The sequence below is a fragment of the Ischnura elegans genome, chromosome 6 (assembly GCF_921293095.1).
Source record: "Ischnura elegans chromosome 6, ioIscEleg1.1, whole genome shotgun sequence".
In the NCBI taxonomy this organism is placed as follows: domain Eukaryota; kingdom Metazoa; phylum Arthropoda; class Insecta; order Odonata; family Coenagrionidae; genus Ischnura; species Ischnura elegans.
The window spans coordinates 39,035,634-39,060,916 of record NC_060251.1 but is presented as its reverse complement, the minus strand read 5'-3'; the positions used below and the strand labels follow the sequence as shown (position 1 = coordinate 39,060,916).

Sequence of the window (25,283 nt, the reverse complement as noted above, 5' to 3'; positions counted from 1 at the left end):
AAATTCAGTGTAAAATGTACCGGCAGTCAAAGAAATGTATGTATTATATTCAAGGAAGGTAAACATTTTTCAAAAATGTGAATAATTTATTGAATTAAGTTAGGAAATTTTAGTTTTTCCTTTCGTATGAATTGATTTCAAGCTGACCAGAAAAGAATTGATCCATTTGAGACCAAATAGGCATTTTGGTTGAGAAACAAGGAGATTTACAACAGAATAGAAAAAGATAATAAACTATGGCGCACCAGATGACATCGAAAGATCCAGCGAAAAGGCCACGTCAGAGTGATTACGCGAGAAATATAACAGAGGGAAGTCGAGAGAAAAACCCCTCGAGGAAGGCCTGGAGAAGAGTATTTAGGGCAGCTAGAGAAGGAAAAAAGGAAAAAGAACATTGATAATTGAAGGAACTAGCTTGAGGAATGGATAAATGGAGGACTGAAGTATAGAAGAGAAATATTAGCATTATAATTCTATATGAATGAATTAATCTTTATGCGTTGAGTGACTCCCTTTCTATCTGGGGAAGAATGAAAATCGCTTCGTAAGTTATAATGATACGGTTATATTAACTTTATCATAAAAAAAATATTTGCTGACGGCATGTCTCCGTAATGAAAATAGCTAGTCTTATAGGAATAGGATCCATGATATACGACGAGCAGTCTCAAGTGTTATTTGAAGGTTTGATTAACATCCACTTCTCAATAAACTATGCTTAACGGCAGATGTAATGAAAAACATTGCTGTGTCTGAGTGCGAATGGGTAGGTTTAATATCAATGGACTTCATATTGCTGTGAACAAATGTAACATCCAACGTTAATAACTTAATTCGGTCACTAAAATAAACCACCACAACTCGCCAAACACAAATACTTCGATAATTTTGATTTAAAAAATACCTTATTGTATATCCTTTTAAATGTGTAAGTGTCCCTATTCGGCGGAAGAGTGGAAAAAAGTTGTGTCCTAAAGAGAGAGGCTGCGTGGGTGGGGAGGAAGTTAAAGAGACGTTTGATGGGAGCGTCGTCACCGGCAAGCAGTTAGTTCTTGCTGGTGACGTCACTCATGTCGGCTGGGAGAGCCTTGTCCTTCACCCAGAGACTGATATTCCCAATGAGGAAGGCCCAACGGATGGGAGGCAACGGGTCTCTGGAGGGTGATAACTAACGGCCATTAATATCGGGTTGTGAGGAGCATGCCTTGAAGAATGGGGACTATTTATTGACTCGCACTTTGATTTTCGATGACGTGGAAACATTATCTTCGTATACGAAAGAACTAACGTGACACTGTTTTTCAATCGAACTTGAAAAAAAAACACCCGGACGGTCTGAACAGAAATTAATAGTTTCCATGCTGGAACGATTTCATACAATCTAAAAATGGTTGAGATTGCGCAATCGTATATTCTCGCTCAAAGTTCCCGTAACTTCAAAGATTAATTTATTCAAACAATTATAAGCGCACATTTTCGCCCAAGCTTAATTATTTAACGTCCTTAAAGATCCAGAGTATAGAATAAAATTTCGGGAAGGCTGGATACCCAAGAAAAACTGTTTTCATGGTAACTGCTAAAAAAGTGTAAGTGGATAAAAAAAATGTTTTCACTGCCTTAGTTCAGTAACTAAGGAGTTGCAGCCCCATGTTTATAGGATAAAAATATGCTTAAAATTGTCTTCCCTACCACCTCCTGAAGTGTTGCAGATTCCTCCCGAAACTCAATGGAAACGTTAATCTACCGAAAACCATAGGATTTTTCTTCTCCTTAGGAAAATCTTCCCTTTCCGTAGAAACATTAAATTATTGAGTCGCTCGTTTTGGGCCCTAATAAAGGCGCTGGGATTTCTTTATCTTACTCCCTTCATCCCTATCGCTTCCCCGCCTGGCTCTCATCATGGCGGCTCCTCCTAACCTTTTTCCTTCCTCTGTCCTTCCACTCCCGAGGTCTTCAGGTGAAAAGCCTCGGACTTACAGACCCGGCCCTCAGGAGTTTAAACCCGCGAGCCCACCATGGGTCCTCGTTTCTGTTGTATATGTTACGGAGATATCTGCATTTTTACGCGCAGTGATTGTGAGCTGGTGCAAGGGCGTGGCCAGGATCATAACTGGGGGGGCAAGCCATGGTCTAGGCCGGGCAAGCTATGGTATAGGGCGGGGGGGGGGGGGGTGAGCAAGCCAAGTTGCGACATTAGTTTATGAGATTATTTCCTTGATAAAGTAGTTTTATTTTAGTTACATATCTTAAACTAATACATATCATTTTTCGTGGGTTTAAAGAAAATTTGTTGAATGCTTTCGTTTCAATTCAGTACTGATTTTTAAAAAAGACTTCCGCAATTTTTGCTTCTAAGGGGAGGGGGGCAGCTGCCCCCCCTGCCCCTCGTTGGGTACGCCCATGAGCTGGTGCGAGACGGACCGTGTCCGTTTTTGCTGGTCCGTCGTCCGTCCTTCTCAATTATGGCCCAGCTTATATAGCTGCTAAGGGGCAAGCTGTCGATGAGCATATACACCAACTCTTCAGCGGCGAGAGTTGTGCGTAAAGTGCGCACGCCGGGAAATATGACGACACAAGAGTGTAGGGACCAGTGTAACCTTTATAGCGGTAGTGAATGAGAAAAAGCGCGTGCAAAGCGCACTAAAACTAGTAAGACTAAATCTAGCCGACATCGAAAGTTGGGAATGACCCTGATTGGCCCAAAACATTTGAAAACTTACAAGTCACAATTTTTTTTTATAATAATAATAAAATCTTGTGGAAAAATAAATAATAATAATAATAATTTCGTCTTTATTTTTTCAAGCGAATTTAGTACAGCATTGTCCTCCGTTACAATTAACTTGATTAACAATCACAGACACCCATGCCCTGGATGGTGATCAATCCACCCAGGCGGGATTCGAACCCGCGACCTCTAGGTTAGCAGCCGGGGACTTTAACCCGGTTCCACCGAGGCCGGCATTTTATCGAAGTTTTTAACAATTTTATGATTTTTTTGTTGCATTGTTATGCGTTTTGTTTGTTTAATCATTTTTTCCCGTAGTTTTTCGTCAATTTTGTCTTTTTGCAACGGTTTTATTATTATTTTTCGTTCTTGCTGCTCTCGCGACGGGCATCGCTTATGTAGCTAGGGCGACTAGAAGGTGTTGGAATAGGGAGAGAGGAAGGGGAAGGACGAGCCGCGGGTTGGAGTGTGGGGAGATTTAGAAGAGGCAGCACTAGGCGGCGACGGGCATAACTGTACAAAATACCTCGCCTTCCGCATCACTCGCCCACCTTCTCCGAACCTCCCCCTCGAACACACCGCTAAAACATTCTCTCTCTCCCACTCTCTTCTCATTCAGCCCATGGGCTGAAGACGCCTCCTCCAGACGGTTCCCTTCCCGTCTTTCCGATTACCATTCATTTACCACCGTAACATACGCGCAACAGAGCCCAACAACCCTACTCTTGCTGATAATGACGAATGTTAAAATTGGGGATTCTCAATTGGGCCAATGGGTATGTTGTCTTCCCTTCCTTCCCCTCTTGCCGATTATCATATATTTACCACCGAAATATACGCTATACCAAGACTATTAGCCCTGCTCATAGTTGCTATGACGATCGTTACAATAGTCTTCTCAATTGGGAGGATGAATATGTTGTCTTCCCTTCTTGTCCCTTATTCCGATTACCTTTTATTAACCACCCCAATAAAAGTGGTACGAAGTCCAACAGCCCTCATCATAGTTGTAAGAAACTTCTATCGTAACGTTTTTTTAAACTTCAATTGTAACATTCCTATGGAATAAGATAATTGAATAAATTCAGTGCAAAATATACCGGAAATCAAATTAATGGTATATATTATCTTCGAGGAAGGCAAGAAATTTTTCAAAAATGTAAATAATTTATTGAATTAAGTTAGGAAATTTTAGTTTTTCCTTTCGCATGAATTGATTTCAAGCTGACCATAAAAGACTTGAAACATTTGAGACCAAATAGACACATTGGTTGAGAATCAAGGTGTAGTACTGCAGCATAGAAGAAGAAAAGAAACTGGAGCACCATATGACATAGAAGGATCCAGTGAAAATACAATAGAAGCTTCTCCAGTAGGCCAATGAATATTTCCATGTTTTGTCACACAACACGTATTTAAATGGGTTTTCAAAAGTTGCCACTTGCGTCCCTTAGGGTAAAGTGATCGGAAAATCATATTAGAACATCATATTGGAACCCCACTATGTTTCTAGGTAAAACAGGAAACGATAAATTAAGAGAGACATTTATTCACCACCGCAATATGCGTGCTAATATGTTTCACATTCCTCCCCAATTCAGTCTATGTCAGCCCCGACTAATCTAAAATCCCTTGATAGTAAACTTTACTTTTTTGCCAAAATAGTTTGACATAGAGTCCCACATTTACGCCACATGAATACTGATGCTGTGTTGTCTTCTCTCTCCTTATCTAACCTTCAGAATCTTGTGTTAAAAACGAGTTTAAAGTTTCTTTATAAACCGTTTTCCTCCATCGACTGTTTTCTTCTGTGTTAGTTTTTAAATTGTCATGGTATCTTGCCTCATTCATGTTTTGCTAAATTTTTCACTTCATTTCATTTAAAAATCACACGCTGTATTTACCAACAATATTTAGCAGAAAAAAGAGCTTCAAAATGTTTTCCTTCTCATACCACTAATGGATTTATTATAGCTGGAATTCTAATCCAAGGTGATAGGCAGGTATTGCGCAAACTTGTGTGAAAAATTAGAATTGTTGTGTTAACATGGATAGTAGGGCTGCGAAAACGGATGTATGATGATAATCTAAATATTCATTGATAGCTTCCATATTGTCGTCATTGACCGGTTCTTAAGCAATCGTATTTTTTACACAATTCACATTTGAAACGTTATATATGCAGGTATAATTTTCAATGGAATAGTATTTTTCATTAATTTTATTAGCCTACTTTTAGGAATAGGTTGAATTAATGCAATTAGAGTAGCCAAACTGGACGTTAGAGAGCTCTTTAAATACAATTTGCACTGTTAATTTCCATTTGTATCGAGAGATAACAGCTCTAAACATATGTATTTAACGTCTAAGTTAATTCGCCCTCACGTTACCTACCCTTCTTTACTCCCTGCAGATTTTCAGACGACCTCCTTACCCTTTCTGAGATGGTGATGAAGTTTAAGTATGACCCCCTTTTGAACAATGCACTATGAGGAATACCAAGTCATTCTAAATGTCCTTAAAGGGCCTAGTAGGGTAAGGATTATATGAGTGTAGGCAATACACAGATGATGCTCCTTCCGAAACTGCTGGCAAGTTGAGTTCACTCAGAGCCTTGCCGTTCGATTTTTTTCTCTCCCGTTAAGCTTCCTTTAAGGTCAAGATCGTAAAGTGATTTCATGACTTTTTGGGAAAACAGTGTGACATGGGAATGCCTCAAAGCTGGCCCCAGCCCTTCCCCTCCGTCTCGAGATCCTTCTTCATACTTGCCCAGGGACTCCGTCCGTCGCGACGGCAGGCGACTTATCGCTCGCCCGCCTCTACCTAATTTCCCTCTTAGCAATCGTCTTCTGCGATCCAGAATGTCTCGTCTCGCCAGTTTTAGGCCACGGCAATCACGCCGAGGTGGGGCTACCTACTTGGCGCCGTGTTTTTTTTTCACCCTTTCCGCCGAAATGGCACCCCCTCATTTCCTGATAGGGTGCGTTTTCTTACGGCTCCTCAACTTTTTTAACTTTTTAACTTTTTTTTAAACTCAAGACCACCCATCGTAAGATAGGAGTTTGGCTCGAGGGTTAAGTGTGCATTTAAAGTTCCCGGCTTAACTTTGTGGAACCTCTAAATAGGAGAATAAAACATACTTTGCACATTTCACATTCACAATTTATCACCGACCATGGTTTCGGCATGTCTTTGTGTGAAGTAAAGTGCCGGAACCATGGTCGGTAATTGATTTTCAGTGTGGAATGTACCAAGTTAATTTTATTTCCCTTCAATGTGCACGTCTTTGCTATCGTATTTTTATGGACAGAAACTAAGAAAAAATGCACAAGTGCTGAAATTAGGCCTATTGAAGACACACGAAGAATTGTAAAGTATAGTCAAAATCACAATGGATGTCCATTCTTTAATGATGTGGTTAAATTACCGAGTTTATGTCTAAAGTTAGTTCACATTAATATTAGTCAGCATATAACTACGAAGGATTATGAATTAGGGAATCAATATTTAATTAATCTGAGGCAATTATTAAAATACTCTAATATGCATCGACTTTTAGTTTCCACACGCATGGATTGCTGGGATGTTGAATGGCTGAATTTTTTTCGAAAGTGATTTTACGGACAGCAAAGTAAAATTTACTGACATCACTGGGTATTGACCTCTAACATGAGAAGGCTTAAATAGGAGATTTAAACCTTAGGGAAACGAAATAATTTGACGAATTTCGCCGATGATAAGCTTTCCTCTGAAATGTTTATAATCGGGCTTAGAAAACCATTCATTCAACGGGTTTTCATGCTGGGAAGGTTCTCTACGTACATTCTTGCAAGTTTGAATACTCTTTTTTACATGCCAGTTGAACATTTCTTTTTCATGAGATAGATTAAAGCTTTTAAGAAGAAAATTTTAATCAAGTAGGAACTTATTCATGCAAACCTATTTTGTATTTACTAGAACAAATAAGAAGGATCACAATTCACTAACTTTGCCCCTTTAATCAATCGTTTTAATGCTATTTTTTATGGTTTCATCTTTTTATAAAAAATAGTTTCCTTAGAACAAACTCTGAGAACTTAAGTTAAATTTTAAACTGAAAAAATATGCATTAAATCAACTAGCGTTACATTGTTGTAACTATCAAACGATGGAGGGCGGTGGCTTCACTGAGAGGCCTTTAGTAATTACGTTACTCATTGCGTTTATAAAGCCTATTTTCACTGTGCACAAAAATATCGGAAGGATTATCATGTTTTTGAAGACTGCTTTAAATAATTATGTTAACAGAACAGGTTTAGCATTTTTATAATATACTTCCCTAAAAGGTGAATTTTTCAGGTCATTTTTTCTCCGTTCTTTGAGCCCGGAAAATTCCGCGTTTTCCACGCACCAGTGCACGCGATATAGAGAAGCGGATCAATTTTTTTTGCCGAGATTTTATGATGAACTAGAAAATCGTTTGTGTTCAACGTTAGAAAAACATACAAGTTTTTACTGCCGCTGTTCCAGATATATTTTTTCCTGTCTATTGTGTTTACGAAGAAGATAGCCGAAAAATCTTTCTTTTGGAATTCAGGAGAGAAACATAAATCGACCGCTCTTTCCTGGTGAATCGGTATTCTGCACGATTGTCTCAGCTCACCACCTACAAAACAAAACATCAATGATAGTAATTTTAAAACCCGTCATTGAACTGGCGTAAAGTTGAAACTTGGATATTGAGCCCTTCCTTAAATTTAATTTCGTTTTAGTTTTTATAGCACTCATGAAACCATTGACTTTGTACGCAGTCACGGGAGGAGATTTATAAACACTAAGCCTGAAGTTCGCCATGAAAAAATATCCCGGCTAGGCCAAACTTCGTCTTTGGTGAAGGAATAATTCTCGGATTTTCCACCGGGGATGGCATTGGGTAGTTGATCCCAACATTTCAAAGGCTGAGTCTGCCATTGTCATCCTACGTGTAAATATAGGTGTACATATATTATTTTTACATTGACTACTTCAATCATTCACACGACGCCTTAAGCGCAAATAAATTCACAGGTAAGGAAAGAAAGAGATACGAACATATGATAGAGTATGGCACCCCCTCATTTCCTGATAGGGGACGAGGACAACGGTGCTGTAGTGGATGGAAAAAGCCAGAAATCAGAGGGTAAAAATGCGGCCTGACTGGGACTCGAACCCAGAACCTCCCGTTTGCCGGCCGGGTGCTCTACCAATTTTTTATATTAATACATTTAAAAATCATCTTTTTTCATCTAGTATCTATTTTCTTTGCTCTCAAAGTTGAATGCATAGTTCACTCATAAAAATAATATCGTTCTTGTATACTGGAAATTTTAGAAGATATTACGAAAAAGTATCAAATCTATTAAATTAATTTATGTTTAATTAATGTAACAAGCTTTTATTTGGTGAAATAATGTCATAGATATTCTGCTGTTGTGTAGGATGAATAGAGCTGCTATCAGCAGTACTTTGGAACTTAGCTAATGGCTTTATTAAAATAATACGCGCTCTCGCGTACATTTCCTCTGAACTGTTATTTATGAAACGGTGTATTTGTGCTCTCTCTGGGTTTGCAGAAAGTTGTTTTCCGAATTTCCATGCCTTATCCCTTTACCCTACGCAAAATAATTGTGCTTTTACCAAAACCAAATTTAACTTTGTTTAAAAAATGTTTTTTGTACGAAGGACCAAAGGTTTTTAATTTGTTACTCCAGTCATGCTTTATGTCTAAGGCTTTGAAAAAGCTTTTGCAAAATTCACATTCTTGGCTTCTCACTAAAGAAAGTGTAGAACAAATATTGTTATAAAATATTGATGTATATGAGTTATAAATACTACTTTCGTGGTTATTTTTCATGTACGCACTTAAACTTGGTTAGCATAGATCACCAAAGTAACACAAAATGAGCAACAATATATGAGAAGCATAATGTATTATTATTTTGGATGGTTGCCCCAAACAGGTTATCTTTCGAGGCTGCCTAAAATTACTCAATTTTGCTATTGTCGTGTAATTTGTGTGTGGAGTAATAAAATTATTTTTTTTTTCCTTTGAATTTTCTTCAGTTTTCACTGAGTTGTTTTAGTGTAAAGAGCACGGGTTCTCACCAAGGTAACTCTTTACTATTAAATTGTGTTGAGAAATTTTCTCGTGATATGACAGGTTGGAATTATTACAGCCTATTGCAATCTGATGTATGTATTTGAATGAAGGCTGAGTATTTTGAAACTATTTTGTATATGTTTTGGAATGACACCGGTAGCTGAGATGACAATTGGAGCTATATAAATCTGTTCCATATTCTTTTTATTTCTATTGCCAATTCTTGGTACTTATTTATTTTTCCGGCTATTGTCTTTTCGATGTTATGCGACAGTGGCACAGCAATATCAACTATGTAACGAGTTCTATATTTCTTGTCAATCAACATTATATCTGTATTATTATTATTATTAATTCTGGCGCTAAAAGGGAAAAGACCATCCTCCTAGAAAGTCCCACACGAAACTGAATTAAGGTCCACTATGTGTCTGGAAAACACTTAAAAAAGTATAAGGGATACCTTTCTGGAACCTGCGACTCGCTTTGCATAGGTAAAGGGAAAACGGAAGTAAGGGGAGTCTGTGAACAGACGCTCTCATTGTTGGGACGGACCGGACGATGTAAAAGAAAGGGAGAGTCTTTTGCCTGTGAACTGCGGTCCTCTTCAAATTGGAAATCGCGGTGAAGACCGCTGAATATTTTCGGCAAACCCTCTTGTTTCTCCCTTGCCGTGGGAAAAATGCGGTTAAAAATCACTTTTTCCTAGCGGGGATAACAAAGGGAAACTTAGAGTGAACTCGTCGAAATGGTTGGATGCCGTAGGCAGTTCGGTCTAAATAATTCAGAGAAGTCATTGTGTTCGTGGCAATTTAAAAATTTTGGTAGAAAGTGCGATCGAGGTGTTATTTTTTTATGGCGGCGGACATTGAAACCACAACGCTCCCCGATTCTCTCAGCTATGGTGAATTCCGGAGAGATCTCTGCTTCAGGGGCACAACAATGCATTTCTCACCGAGGTTCCGAGTGATAACGCAAATCAAACCGCGGATAGCTGAAAGGCGTTTGTAAATTTTGATTTTTATCTCAGCCTTCAAGAAAAATGCAACGAAAATTTTATGATAGTATGGGTGAAGGGCAATACAGCGATATAGAATGTTTTTTCGTCTTTGAAAGCCAGACAGATCAAGAGGTAATGTGTTACAGTGCATAATCGATAGATTATGGACTATAGATGGTACGCAGATTTTGTGGAATGGTTGAGTTTTCAAATTTTGAAGCCTCAAGATAACTTGATAAGAAGACGGGACAACCTTATGGGCAATATCTTGAGACATGATGATCTAAATAAGACGTTCTAGGGACAAACGGAAAAGGGAGACTTCGAACAAAATACACGGAACAGGAAAATAAATATGTGAAAGAGGAGAATTACGTAGGTGTCATAAGATTATTTGATAGGAGAATTGAGTGGAGAACATCGTCAAACCAATCTCAGGACCGGTGGTGATGAGGACGATGCTCAGGTATAATTCTACCCACGAAAAATGCATTTTTTCTATTCGACTTGAGGTGAATTTTTCTACACCCTTTCCTTTTCGGTACTTTACAGCAATGAAGAGGGAAAGATGGTTGAAGAAAAATCAGAGGAAATATCCCCCACAGATGCTCACGAGACCATTACTTGGATCTACTCCAGATGAATACAGTCGGGCGAAAAGATGGGTTTTGAGGAACCGACATGGAAGGGTCCTTCAAACCTATCTCTAAAGTCAAGTATGATTGACTATTTTTAATAAATTACTAAATAAACTATCCTTAATTAAGCTCAGTATAAACTTGATTCACACAGTAATGAATGTATAATTTTATTCAATGTCAAGGATGCATACTAAAAAAAGGAGCATTAACCATTCGACTGTAGTAAATCAATGGGAAATTTCGCTTAAAATTAACAGCAACGCAGATGATGATAGTGGCGGATCCAGAGAGAAGCTAGGAGGTCTATAGACCCCCCTTGGATATCCTATTTACGCTGGATAAAATGGTAGTTTTGTTCGGACCCCCACTACTGCTGGGAGGTTACCCCTCAGGCCCCCCATCTAGCCCACCCTCTTGTCCCTATCCTGGATCCGGCGCTGGATGACGGGAAACTTTGTTTCCACATGGGGTGACCCTCTACAAGCGGAAATTCACATGTCTTTGTGGTTAAAACTCGTTTCTCTTCAAGAGCTCTGTATGGCGCCGCGCGAAGAATTAAATACTCTTATTTTAGGTTTCTAAGCTGGAAATCAAAGTATGCAAGTCATCACAGTAATTATTTTTTATTCGATTCGGTCATGAACGGAAGAGCGGGAAAGACCTAGTTCATACTGTTGCTTTTTACTTTTGATCGGTTACATTTCGGTCCTTGGGAGTGAAATATTTTCGGATTCAGCGTTATGGGAGGACATGGAGAGACCAGGAAAACCACGTGGACACTTTCAGATGAAGCGGAATTCCTCAGGTGTGCACGCATATTACTTCGTGGAGATGGGTAGGGCCATTCCGATTCTCCAAAATCCAAGCAAACAGGTTGATTACGGCCCGCAATCCTTACATTCCCTCGTCTCTCCTCCTTCACATTCGTCTTCAGACTTCCCTTTTTCTCTTCGAGCGGAAAAAAAATGAATAACGTTTCTCGGTCTCCAAGGTCACGTGGCAGCCTCGAAAGCTATTCAGCAAGGGCACGGGGAGGAAAAAAAAAGGAATCATCGCCGCGAGGCGCGTTGCTTCTTTTTTTCATTTCATTTCTTTCCGTTTCCTCGTCGCTTTCAGAGAGTGTGCGTGCTATTCGGCCGGCAACGGAATCACCATCCCGCAAAACAATTTTAACAGGCGTGTACTTTCGACTCGATCCCGTCTCGACGATTCCGCAATCAATTCGTCCAACGGTAAACGGCCCCTTTCCCGCAGAAAAACGTTTTCAGATTCGCTCCTCTTCTCTTCTTCATCTCTCTCCGCGTCCGTGACATCACCGTCGAGTTCAAAATCTCTTCTCTCATCCACGATAGTGAAACGTCCCTTATTGCTGTGCGCCCTGCCTTAATTCTGTTGTTTAGGATGTTTATCCTGATCTAAATTTTTCTATGATGTAATACCATGTAATATATGTACTTACTTGTTTCAATTCAAATGTTGTGCTTGCTTCAACTCAAATGTTGTGCTTGCTTCAATTTAAATGTTGTGCTTGCTTCAATTCAAATGTTTATATGTCAGCATTACCCTATGCAAATGATGGTAGCCAAAAAACGGGTTGTCCTTAATGGCTACCTAAAGTTACTCCGTTTCATGTATTAATTCTATTCTGTACTTTTATTTTTTGGAGTAATAAACAATTATTATTATTAAAACAATTATTATTATTATTAAATAATCAGTGGCTAACTCGAGTCAGAGGAAACGTTGGCGACTCTCTTTACGGTTGTTGCATTATCACCTTATGGCCTGCCAATGTTTTTGTAGCAAGATGAAATGATTGGAATAAATTCCAAATCGTCGATATTTTCATGCTTTTTGGGAACTTCGGGAAGCATTAGTGTTACAATTATTGTATTCAATCGTTTAACCACCTTCTTTACCAATACTTATGCATTGGTTTTGAGGGTTTGGTCAGAGTAAAATAAAATCTTGACTTTTTGTTTATGTTCTTTTTTAGTGACCTAGCCATTGTGATAATGTGAAGATACACTGAAACGTTTGGTTGGAAAATACTAATTATAAATATTTTTATATACTAATAATAATCATCCCGTTAATACCAATGCTTATTGACTAACATTACTCGTGGGACAGTCTTCAGAATATGCTATTAGTACTCCACAGAGGCAAATCTATTGGGGAGGGGGGCTAATTAGGTATCCAATTTACCCCCCCCCCCTTGGGTATCCAACTTACACTATATAGAATGGTAATTTCTTTCCAACCCCCACTTAGTCCTCCCTTGTCCCTAACCTGGATCCGACACGGGTGCTTCACATTATTACTACCATCTCGGCCAAATAACCGCGATAGAGGTGTTTTATGGAAGGTTAGCAAGTTACGCTACTTGTCTGTGAGTAACAACTGGGATAGGCCAGTAGTATATATGTATTAATAGTAACCTAGTTTAATGGGACCTGTCGCCGATATTATGAATACTGCTGGTGATATACTGATTTTTCTGGTGAACGAAAGTTGTTGGCTTTGGTAACTTCAGTGGTCGGTGGCCAAACTGTTGTGGCTGATCAACCATTGCCATAGAAAACCAATTTTCTATGGTATTTGGCCGTTGGTTAGCGATGGCCTTCGATAAGCATCAACGACATCGTCCTCCAGTTTTTGACAGCTTTAAATACCTAATCGAAAGTAACTGACAGCCATCACTTACTTGAAGTAGTATTCAATCCATCAACTTCAAGCTTTAAAATTAAACGCTAAAATTCGCCCATTGTGCTAGCATTTAGGTATTAATATAAATTTGTAATCAATGACTCAAGAATGAGATTTTGTCAATTAAAGTAAGTTCAAGTCCGTTTTTTAAGCCCAGGTTTTTAATAAGCGAGTCTCTGTGCTGTATTGCATTGCGGTAATTATTATAAGGAAAAGCGGGAAAGGTGAAAGATATATTTTTATTTTCCATATAAACTGCACTATAATTAATGCTTGTGGAAATTGATGTCGTTAGTTCAACAATTTAAAACTGGCATGAGCGAAAAGGTTAGTCTGGAAAATTAACATTCTTTATCTCTTTGCTGAGAACTTCTATAAAATATAATGGAAGCTCCTCTATGGCTGCCCATGGCAGGCATAGGCAGCCATGAAGATTACCCAATGGAGCACCCTGAGCATCCTTCACTACCAGCATATGCCGGAAGGCATCAGGTTTTATTTCGCCTATAAAATGTGTCTCTCCTGACTGTCATCAATTCTGGTGTTCGCCCAGTCTCCATGACTACTCATCTCTAGATTCTATCTTAAAATTTCCGCAAAGATATCTCCCGCGGCATATACTCAGTTTTGTTCTCTTGACGGAGGAATCGGAGTGACACTTGAAAAGTCACTGAAAGAATAGGGGAAGGTGTTTTTTTTCTGGGTCTCTCACGAAGATAAATAGACTTTGCCAAGCTAGCTAGAAGAGTCATCGACCATTCCTTCTAAAGGTATAAAAAAATCTCCCGAGTTAGTCCGAAAAAAATAGGCACCTGTGAGCAAGAAAAAAATTCTTGCTCGGCCGAAATAGGAACCTTGCCGAGACGGCAAAGAATTGATCAGTAGGACGACACCCACTCGGGCAGACCCTTTACCGTGGGAGTGGAACGGTCGAAAAAAATAGAAAAGTGGTCTGAAAAAATTGTTTGGAAAAAGGGTGGGACGGAGAGAAAAAAAATTGGGAAGAAACCGCCACCTTGGAGCGACCTTGAACTCCACAGAACTCCGTTCCTCTCTTGCTCTCTGTGGTTGCAATCTTCGCCAGACGCATTGAACTTGCGAAGAGAATATAATGCCGGATTGTGATTATTATCGTAGGGTGATGGCTAGTACACGTAACGAATAATGAGTAGGTGACCTTCAATTCCGCTGTATTTATGAGGATTTTCCATAAATAAGCACGGTGCTATACAATAAGAAAAACCTCGGAATTTCTTCCGTCATTATGGCTTTCTTGTTTATAAATCGATTCATCAAAGATTTCTAATTTAACTTTTTAACGTTTTAAGCTTTACTTTTTGGAACTAGGGAATAGGAAATGAATATTCACCTCATAATTTTACAGTTTTTAAGAAATGGGCTTTAATAATTAGAGTTTTTGCCGTTGGAAGACTCGAAATAATTCTTGTTGGGTTCCCAACCGGGTTAGTGTCAACCTGGTCACGCCAACCGTCTTACATGCTGTAGGTCAACATGTAAGGAGGGCCTACAACATGCAGATACTTACCCGGTTGGAAAACCGAGAAGGATTCATTCGATGGACTTATATTGCCTTGTTTGAATTGTATTGTCGAATGGTCAGAGATAAAGTATAAGTGTGGAGTCTATAAAGTGAATTTTCTTTTCCTACTTATATGGAAATAATTATTCTTCGTTGTATCTATTTTCTTCTCCCCATCCGTCAAATGTATTGGCGTTCCTCCCCATATTTACAATTATCTTTTATGTCGAAAATGACCCCAACTGTCGGTCGTCTTCTCAAAATAACCTGCCGAGTGCCCAAATGAGGGAGATTTCTCGAGACGCATAAGAAATGTATCCTTCCGTATGTCTCCGTCTTGTTCCTCGGAATGTCTGGAAGGAATGGACAAGATGAAAAAAATGAAAATCGAAAAGAAGTCCCCTGTTGTCGCGACCGGAATGGACTCGGAGCGAGCGATTTTCTCACACCGGCGCATTCCTGGACCCCCGAAAGTCCTCTTTATTTTTTCTACTCTTCTTAGGACTTGCATCTCTTCCCGTCCCGCTCATTTCCCAAATCTTTCTTTCGGTTTTTAACGGAAGATGTGGGCAGTCAGTCGATGGGATGAGGAGGAAAGGCTGCGGAAAAGATAAGATTTCGGGAAAGATAGGGAGGGCAGTTTCAGCCGTTGTGTTCTGAAAATTTGCCGACATGTTAAAGCTCTGCATTCTAAATTGAAAATCTATGCATTCGCTTCTCTGAAATTTTTTTCTATTTATGCTTCCGCATTCAATTTATTCAGTGAACATTAATTTATATTTCTTTTAAACTAAATATCCTTCAAATTTTCACTATTTTTTACTGAAGTAATTGCGGCAGGCGAGATATTAGTGAAATTTCCACTAAGTTTTAATTTCGCAAGACGCGTATAATAGATGCTGTACATTTTGAACTGATTAAGAAATAAGGCATTTAGTTTCCACATTCTGTAAGCTAAAGATTTTCTTTTTGTCGCCGACAGGTTTAATCTATGAAAGCAAATTTTTAATAATGCATCCGAAGCGTCAATAATTCTGATGTTTTGTTACGACAGGCCAAGTAGCCTTCAATGTATCGAAGTAATGGGGAAGTCTTAAAAAGTTTGGGGAAAAATATACCTTTTAAAAACGTAAGCAGAAGAAATCGATAGCATTACTAGACATGACCGTCAGGTGAAGGCAAAAGTTTAAGGAGATTTGGCCTTTAAGAGCAGCAAGGGAAGATTTAAGATGATAAACCTGAAAAAGGCGGCAAAAGACATGAAGAATTTCGAAGAAAAGAAATAGGCACGCTAGGATCAATAGGGTGGTTTCCTGTTATTTGTTTTACCTAAATCGAAAGATTATTACTCCTGGAGTACGAATGTCAAACTTTAGGATTTTTAAATGACGATACCTATTTTTCGCGATTAAATGAAAAGTGAAAATTTTCAGGCGCGCGAAAACGCGACGGCTAAGCATTAATGCTGGGAAATGCCCGTGCGACGTCATTCTGGTTCCGGCTGCCGCCGTATGAGGCCACCTTGGTGCGAGGCGATGAGCGCCGCTACGATGCAGGCTGCTAGCAGGTAGCAGGGTACCCTGCTAGTAGGTAGCGCTGGGTTTTAATAAGGATTATTAATACCCTATCAAACGAAGGAAACTTTTCGATCATATGCAATTTTAATAAGTGATTATTAAGAAAGTTTCTCTTAGCTCTGTGCCTTGGTAATGCATGCATTAGTAATCTCAGACGATGTAGAACTCCTGAGTACTCGTATAGCATATAGGTCCCTGTGAAGTTACGTGGAGTGGCATCGCATGGGCGCCAATCTGGCCTTTTTCAAATGTGATTAAAATTGACCAATGCCATTCGTCTAAACTGATATTTCTAAAACGAAATAATTTGTATATTATGAATACACTATTGGTGGGCGACGAATCGCAATCAATGCCTTTTGTTTTCTTTGATGAAGGAAACTATCCTAATGAAGTTACACCCGAAAATGCATTGCGCGAACACAGATGAACATCAGATGCCCGGCGTATCAACGTGTATGTCCACCAAGCCCCGGAAGACAACGGGCTCTTCTCACTTGTGCCGTGGACGGCGAGTGTGAGCAGGAAGGAACCACCAAGGCGGTACCCTGCGGTCATAACGGTATTGGGCGGGCGTTCGGTGATGTTGGGAAGTGGAGGGAAGGAAAGAGGGGGGTGGGGGAAGCGGCGGGTTTTAGACAGGTGGGCGGAGGAGAGGGGAAATGACATAACCGAGTCAAGTGGGCCGGCCGGTGAGGGACGGTAAAATTGGTCAATAGGGTGCACGCATTCAACCGCAACCACGTCCGAACGTAGTAGGCGAAAGGGAGGTCGGCCTTACGTGATGACATTGCTGAATCGAATTTTTATTTCCTTTTTCTAACTTTTAATATTTTCCTCGAGGAATGAAATGATCGTCTACGGAACGATGTCGACCTCCGCCCTTAAAATTTTACCGGTTCGGATTCGAGCGGTGCTGCTTGCTGCTCAGCCTAACGATTTCCGCGCCGGAGTGTGCTGTAATATATGTATAGCATGTTAATGTGCCTATCATCCACCAGTGGTGCTCGCAGTCATAAGGACCTTTCATGTTTCATTGAAACAAATGTGTTTATTCCGTGTACTTCACTGACTACGGAATTAACGGGTTTTAAAGAGTTCGTGTCATTCTAAAGAGTTGATTTTAAATGTTGTTGTCATTAATCTTTTGAGATTGACCTGGAGATGCTGAAACCTGTATTTTTAATCAGATTCATATCGTGAGACATTAATATACGATTTATTTGTGTAAATTATTCGTTTAATGTTGAAATATTGAGTCAAATATCTAACCATTGATTACATTCTTTCATAGCATATCGGATATTGCCATCTGGCGAAAAGTTTCTTCACGCAGGAATGAATAATTTGCTTGAGTTAGTTTTTAATTCTGAAATAAACAAAAAATGCATTGGCTCTCAATGCATTCAAGGCGTCTAAATATTCATTGCTTACTTGATCTCAAACTATTTACCTTAGTACTTTCAAATTTGAAAAGATGCCTGACGTTAAATTTTCTTAATCTGAATTCGTAACCTATTTGACGTAACGTTTTTGCCATACTTTGTCCTTGAATCTCGTTTTTGTTGTTGTTGGAAAGTGAAATTTACTGAACCTCTACATATTCTCCATCCTTAAGAAATTATTGGCTTTTACAATTAGTTTGAAAAAAATTGCCCTTTAAATAATAATTGAAAGGTAATTTATCCTCTGATGATTGTTTTACCATCCTTATCAGAATTATAAACCAAGCATGGGAGTGTAATGAAACTAGTTGAAATCAACAGGCATTTTTGAAAATTATCATTCCAACAGTCGACCATGGAAAAGGTTTTAATATCTGGAAAATAATGTATGTTGAAACTTCGTTAATCTCGTTTGATATTTTTGCCTCCTATAAAATAGAGTATATTAGGTCATCTTCATTTCAACAGTGCCTTTACACTGCTCTACTCCTGGAACTTTTGATAATTCTGGCGATGATATTGATATTTACAATATTTCTAAAACAACGCGCAGTTTCCCTCGCAACTCTTATTAGTTGAGGTCGCCGCTACATAAATTGTAAGTTCCGAGGTCGGATGTTCACGGGTGCAAGGATCTTAGGCAGGTTAGGGTTCTCATACTCATGCATTCGACCTTGGACGGAACGGAAAAGATGGGGTATACGTGCGGCTCCGTTAGTTTTCCCACAGATCCCATCCTCTTTCCTCCAAACTCGACCGACTTCCAACACAACAACGCCTTTATCTACGGGAGCGAGGTATCTTGGCGCCAAAGTCGGGATATAAAAAATAATATGGAAAATTATACGGCTAGATTCAACGACCGCTCCCAGTTATGCACGAGGAACGGTTCTCAGGAAGTTAACCGTGCAGCAGCATCATCCTATCTTCCAAATGGACTGCATAGAAGAGGTCCAATTCCATCCCATAGAAGGCTGATTTCTGTTGCCACCAGTGGCGTAACTATGGGGGAGAATGAGGGGATGAATCCCCCCCCCCCCCGAAAGCCTCTGAGAAATCAAAAATTTATGTGAAAATCTTCTCTGGATTTGATTTATAATAACTGCATCTGCTAAAGGTAAAATTTCAAGTGCCATAATTATGATGTAAAATGCATTTTCAGGCATGTTATTTTACAAAACTTTTCCTGATATCCCCGTTTCCTGGGGGGGTAACCCACACTAACCCCCCTCATCCCTACAAAAGCCCCCACATCCCCTCAAAGCATATTCCTAGTTAAGCCACTGGTTGCCACTTTGGTCGCATTTTAATCGGTTTCCAAAAATAACCGCGGCGCGGTGAAAAGTGCATTGGGATCTACTTTTTCCCAATATTTTGAATTATAACAAGGGCGTACCCAGGGTCATAAGTAGGGGGGGGGCAAGCCATGGTCTAGGGAGGGAGGCAAGCCAAGTTGTGACATTTTAGCAAGGAAAAGGTGAATGAAACCAACATTTTACGAAAATTATGACAGCGCTTTAATAGTTTATGAGATAATTTCCTTGAAAAAATAAGTGTCTAGTTTTGTTTTAGTTACATATCTTGTGCTAATACATATCATTTTTCGCGGGTTTAAAGAAATTTTGTTGAATACTTTCGTTACAATTGAGTACAGAATTCTCTTAAAGACTTTAACGATTTTTGCTTCTAGTGGGGCCTTTGCTTGACTTGACTATGACTTGTAATTAAAATAAGCAGGGGGGACTTTCCCCCCTGCCCCTCGCTAAGTGCGCCCATTATTTATAATGCCTGTAATTGCGAAGAATAAATAGCATTGACAAGTAATAAATTTGATTGATCGCATCATCATACACACAACTTTCGATTAACACCCCTAATTATACCTTATTTCCCTGTAAATCTCGGATCACTTTGTCCATCGGCGACGCGAGTGGCTACTTTTGCAAACCCATTTAAATGCGCCGTGGGTGACAACACATTTAGAGGCCGATTTAAGGATCCTCTCTTTAATATTCGCGCTATCTTCTTTCGTCTTCTTTCACTTGCCATGTCTCGGAATCCAATTTTTTTTAACTTCATTTGTGGCAAAAGCTGTCTTCGCTCCAGTGCCGATTGTACTGACGCCATTGCCCTGAATGCAATGGCATAAATCCATTTTTCCAGAAGTTCTCGTTCCCGTAATTAACTATTTATCCAATGCCTCATACGCGGTCATCTTGATACTAACGGTGCCTCCTACCCCCCCAGATAACCATTAGCATGCACACCTAACCGTTATACCGGCTGCCACAGCGCGATCTTCATTTTTATTCTACCTTGGTGGACAAAGGTGATTAGATCTTGAATATTCAAGATAACGCTTTCCTAAAGAAGCTCTGTTCAGTAGTTCTATGATGACAGATCATATGATTTCTGAATCCTCCACATCGCAAGGGCGTTTCGTGCTTGAATTATACTTCCTCTTTGTATGTGTCAATTTTATCTATTTCTTGCGGTGGAAAGGCATTAAAGGATCCCATTGAAAAACTCGTCTTTTCCACTGTGGTTAGTGATTTTCTCGTCGAAATTTTAATGTCTTTTATCTAAACAGAAAAGTTAATTCCACTCAGAGGTAATTCCACTCAAGGTAATTTTAAATGTAATTTACAATGAAACCTTCAATAAAAACACACTTCTATTAATATTAAGACGCATTTATGTGTAATACTCAAGCATTTTTACGTAGGCTTCGTTTTGAGTAGTACTAGGTATTTGCGTACGAAGATTTTCATCGCCATTTGTACACCAACGGGTCTTTCATTTTAGCTTGGTTCAATTGTGGCCCAATTTTAGGATCAGTTTTGAATCAAGTTTTTCATATCATAGGGAAAAAATCTGTACGATCATTGTGGTCAGGACTTTTTGAGAGAAGGGTTGGTTCGAGTAAGATAGATACGTCGCAAAGGAATCTTCAAATCATGAGACAACTTTCAAAATCCACCGATGTGGGACCGTTTCACAAGCACGAAATCAGGAGTCCGAGAGCCGGAGAGGAAATAAAGTGGAAACTGGGCAATTCTGGAACAGACGAGGGTGGCAGAGGAAGTCATCCACGAAAACCATCTCTCCTGCATTCTCAAAACTCGGTCCGACAAAGGACCAATTCTCTCCATGTCCCCCGAGTAAACCCTACTGTTATCCAACCTGCGCCACCCCCTGCTTCGGCAAGGGTTGGGTGTTTTGGAAGGTGCGGTTCTTAGGTATAAATGAGGGTTGGTAAAGTATAGGGTAGGGTCTTTTTCGAGCAAAAAATCGTGCCGGACGTCATTTCTTTCGGGGATGTCGAGGCTGGGACAGGTCCTCTCTCTTCTCGTGTCCTTCTTGGTAGAGATATCATTTTTTGCTCTTTGAAAACCACAACGCACCTCGCTAGAGCAGAAAAGATGGCTTTGTTGGGGTGGAGAAAAAGGAGAAAGCTTCGTGCGTCACAGTCATCCAGATGGTACCCCGAAATCCGGGAGGCATCTTGCTTTTTCCTTTCCGTGCATCCTTGCTGTCACTCGCTATCCGACGTCGTATTCCAAATCTCACTCAACAACTTCATATAACGAATACTTCTGGCATTTACGGTTAAAGTTTGAAAATTCCCCATTGGTGGGTCTTTTAGGACAAATAAAGCCTCCGAAAAGTCGTTTCTTGGTTAGCCAGAAATCCAACGTTACTTATTGAAAATATAAAGCACAAATTCCCCTTGATTTCGTATCGCATTCTGGTCTCCCTTTTCGAATCGACATTTTGCCGCGCTAGGCATTGAGTTCTTTATTCTGGCACGACTTGTTAGTCATGTTGGTATCACAGTTACTATTGCTAGACACTAGCTCACTACAGTGGGGTAGCCAGGAGTTTTTGTGCGGGGGGGGGGGGGTCCAAAACCAGGGGGGGAAATTTTTGAAAAACAGGGTAATCAATCATAAACTGTAAACTGATTTTAATACTTTTTAGAATCGAAAAAACTTCTTTTTACGAATAAATATTTTGTAAATTAATGATTTTTCAATATTTTGTTATATTTTCTGAAGCAAAGTAATCATGCAAAAATATCTGATGCTTCCCCGGCGTATGCTGGTAGTGAAGGCTGTTCGGGTGCTCAACCGGGTAATCACCTTCATGGCTGCCGACGTTTCGGGGTACGAGTCGCACTCCAACCTCAGGGCTCATTCGGCCCTGAGGACGACTCGTACCCCGACATCCTCAGTAAAAAGTGTTAAAATTAGTTTACAGCCTAGCAATTACAATTAGTACCCTGTTTTTCAAAAATCTTCCCCAGTGGTTTTGGAACCCCCCGACAAAAACTCCTGGTCCGGACCCCCCGCTTCGCCCCCCTGACTACGCCATTGGTTCACTATTTAAAAAATTAGGTAAAAATTGCAAGTACGCTAACCGTAAGATGAATCTGAAATTTCAAACGGTAGCATATGAAAAAAAACGATCGTAGTTTTAATATTCGTAAATTGCGGATTTTACTCTTGCCGGATCATTGAAAATAATAGACCCTCAATGGAAAAAACAAAACATCTGGTGGGCTAATCTGGTATATGGGAGGGAGTATAGAAACCTTGGTTGTTACGAGGTGAATAAATTATCAGAATGTGTATGAATGCATTTTAATGGATATAATTTTAAATATTTTCATCAATGCAATTTTAAATCTTGAATTACTGTCTTCCTACTCGCTTCGTTAAAATCTTGTAATATTATAAAGAAAAATTCAAAACTCTATGATAAATCCAACACACATTGACAAAGCTTGGGTATTTCTTAGGCCATTTACAGCTCCTCTCAGTTTTCAGCTTAAAGAAATTGAGATGGTCATCCTTGTAGAGAACTGGGCTTAGAGGGCAATAGAAATGGTGCAATTCCCTCTCTCTCTAACCATCTGTTTGCTATCTTTCCGTCTCTTATTCAAAGAAACTTCAATTTTCTTACCGTTATGGAACACCATTTTGCTGGATTTATCTCATCGTTAAGCTAGACGTCAGTCCTACTTCGAGGGAATTGAGGAAGCCTGCTCACTCGGGTGTCCTTAGCTGTTGGAATGTGGCAAATAATTTTGGTAAGGAATCGCCTTATGATAAAGAGGAAGGCTCTTCGCGATAGAATTACGTGTGTCTTTGTTTGGAATAAAAAAATATTTTCAGGTTGTGAATTCGAGTATGCGATGAATAATACCTTATATTATTCAGCTCATGGAATTAACTTAAAAAATCATTACTTCATTGTTTTCGTTTAATATTCATAATAGTAGTTAATGGAATTATTTGCGATAGTTTTCGTATTATGATGAACTAATGCTTTTTTGTTAAATCCTAATTTTAAAAAGTACTAGTAAAAGAACATGAGTACCATGCGTGAAGTATTTTACGGCAGGTGCATATAGAGAAAACTTAGCGGAAAAACCTTTCTAGAAGTATGAAGCATAAATAGACTCTCATAATAACTACGTTAGGGATTTAAATTTTATATTAACAATTTGCGAAAGCTGTGCATCGTTTATTTATTTTCTACACTATCACCACCTGCAATTCTAATTCGGCGAAAAGAAATTTTAATTGATTCGGTAGCGATAATGTGCGTACATAGCTTAGCATGCATTATGTAGCACCGAGAAAAAATACTATTTTCCGCATATAGTTCGATAATAGCAATGAACTTTAATGGAACCATAAGGTATCTCGGATAGTTCAATAATTTAGTTTTAATAATAATTGGATAGATAACTTTATAATGGAATACCACACAGTTAAGAATGATTTAGTGAATTTTGTTTAATGTAACCATTATTAAGAGCAATGAGCACATAAAATTCATGCAACCGCAGGCAAAGAGATGTTAATTGCTTATTTGTAAACAAGTATTTCCAGATTTGCGGGATAAGAAAGGGTTTTTATGAGTCATATTTTCAGGTCAATAAGCGCCACTTCCTTCAAGGCTGATGCTCAGAAGTCGATGACTCGAAGCGCCAGCTGATTTCTTTCATAGCGCCTATACACGAGTTTGCTTTTTTCTTATCATTTGTTGTAAATTATTTTCAAAAATACGAGATACAGGAGCAAAATTTAAGAAAACAATAGTTCTACATATTTTATGCATATGTATAAAAACTTCAGAGTGCCTTAATCAAAATTATTTAATAAAGGTCTAGTAAGTCGTGGTTTCAAATTAGGCTACATTTAAGTGATTTCCTAGTCATCTTCTACATCTGCGTTGGTTATAAAAACGTTTTCGTCGCTTGAAAGAATACCTCCCTCGAGTTGAAAGATTTGGAAACCAAATTTTACCACAAATTTTCATTGCTACATGGTTATATGATTACGAACCATTAAAGAATCACTATGTCGCCGGAATCCCTATACTATGTAAGTTACATTTAATTAAGTGTTAAAATTATTTCCTTGCCATTTACGAATAACTGGCAACTACGTACCACACAAACTACGACTTCACTCGATCCCTGGAATAAAAATGCACGAAAAGGATGCACAAGGAAACGAAAAGAGTTCTTTTGACCCGCTGCGATAAAATGCGATGTTAAATATGCATCAAATGCATTTTGAAATTCTGGTTTATTTCTCCCTTTAAAAAGGTCTTCAACCTTGTGAAGTTTGAATCTATATACTTTACTTGTTAGATATGATCATCTGAGAGCGGGTCATTTGCAAATTATATGTGCTAGAATTAAATGAAATCACAATTTTTACCAATTCGTTTATAGAGTAAGCAATATGTGAAAGAAAACTCACCAACAGTTCGAAACACCGTATCCAAGAAGCATCCGTCCGCAAAAACTCTGGTCGATCACCTTCTGGGGAATCAGTCCACGAACTCGCGAAGGGGAAATGTTTTTATCTCGGACCCTACTACACTGTCACACTTGGTGGGTCTCCTCTTTGGAAAGGTCCTTTTCCTAGAAGACCGGGCTTCGAGCCCGGTTAGCAGTAAGAAAGACGAGACGCCCTCCTCTCCTCACTTCTTTCTGCCGGAGACTTCAACGCCCGATCACTTCTTCTCTTTAGTCTAGCGGAGACTTCAACGCCCAATCATTCACTATGTACCGAAACGCCCGTGAGTCGCGAAGTTTCTTCCTTGCTCCTCCTGGACGTGCTTTCAACCCGACATCCACCTCTTGAATGCTTCAGGAACCATCGGACGCGTTGTCTTTTATAATGCGACCCAGATACTGGCCCCTGGCACGCCAACAGCTCCCTTCCCCTCCTCCCACTACCCCTCTTCCCCCACCTCCGACTCCTTTGAATCTCTCCGCGTCCCCCTCCCCCTCTTGTATCCACTTCCTCAGCCGCCTTGCCCGCCCATCCCATTTCTCTCCCTCCCCTCTCTCTTTCTCTCACTCTCTCCTCTTCCTCTCTTGCAAACCCTCTCCGTCTTTTCCTTCCAAACTCCTCATGACTTCCTCATTCATCCCCTTTCATTCTCGGAAGACATGCTCCGAAATTGGATGGTTCATAGTTCGACCCCGAGAATTTTGGTTTCA

General features: G+C 39.5%; 1 protein-coding gene across 1 annotated transcript in view; it reads right to left on the bottom strand.

Annotated features, from left to right (window-relative positions):
* The window catches only part of LOC124160800 (trithorax group protein osa-like), a 101,349-nt gene extending 76,447 nt beyond the window's left edge, over positions 1–24,902 (bottom strand). Inside the window, exon 1 of the mRNA XM_046536840.1 lies at positions 24,535–24,902. The gene's annotated coding sequence lies outside the window, so the exon portion shown is untranslated. The remainder of the gene's footprint in view (positions 1–24,534) is intronic.
* Positions 24,903–25,283: the final 381 nt, after the last annotated feature.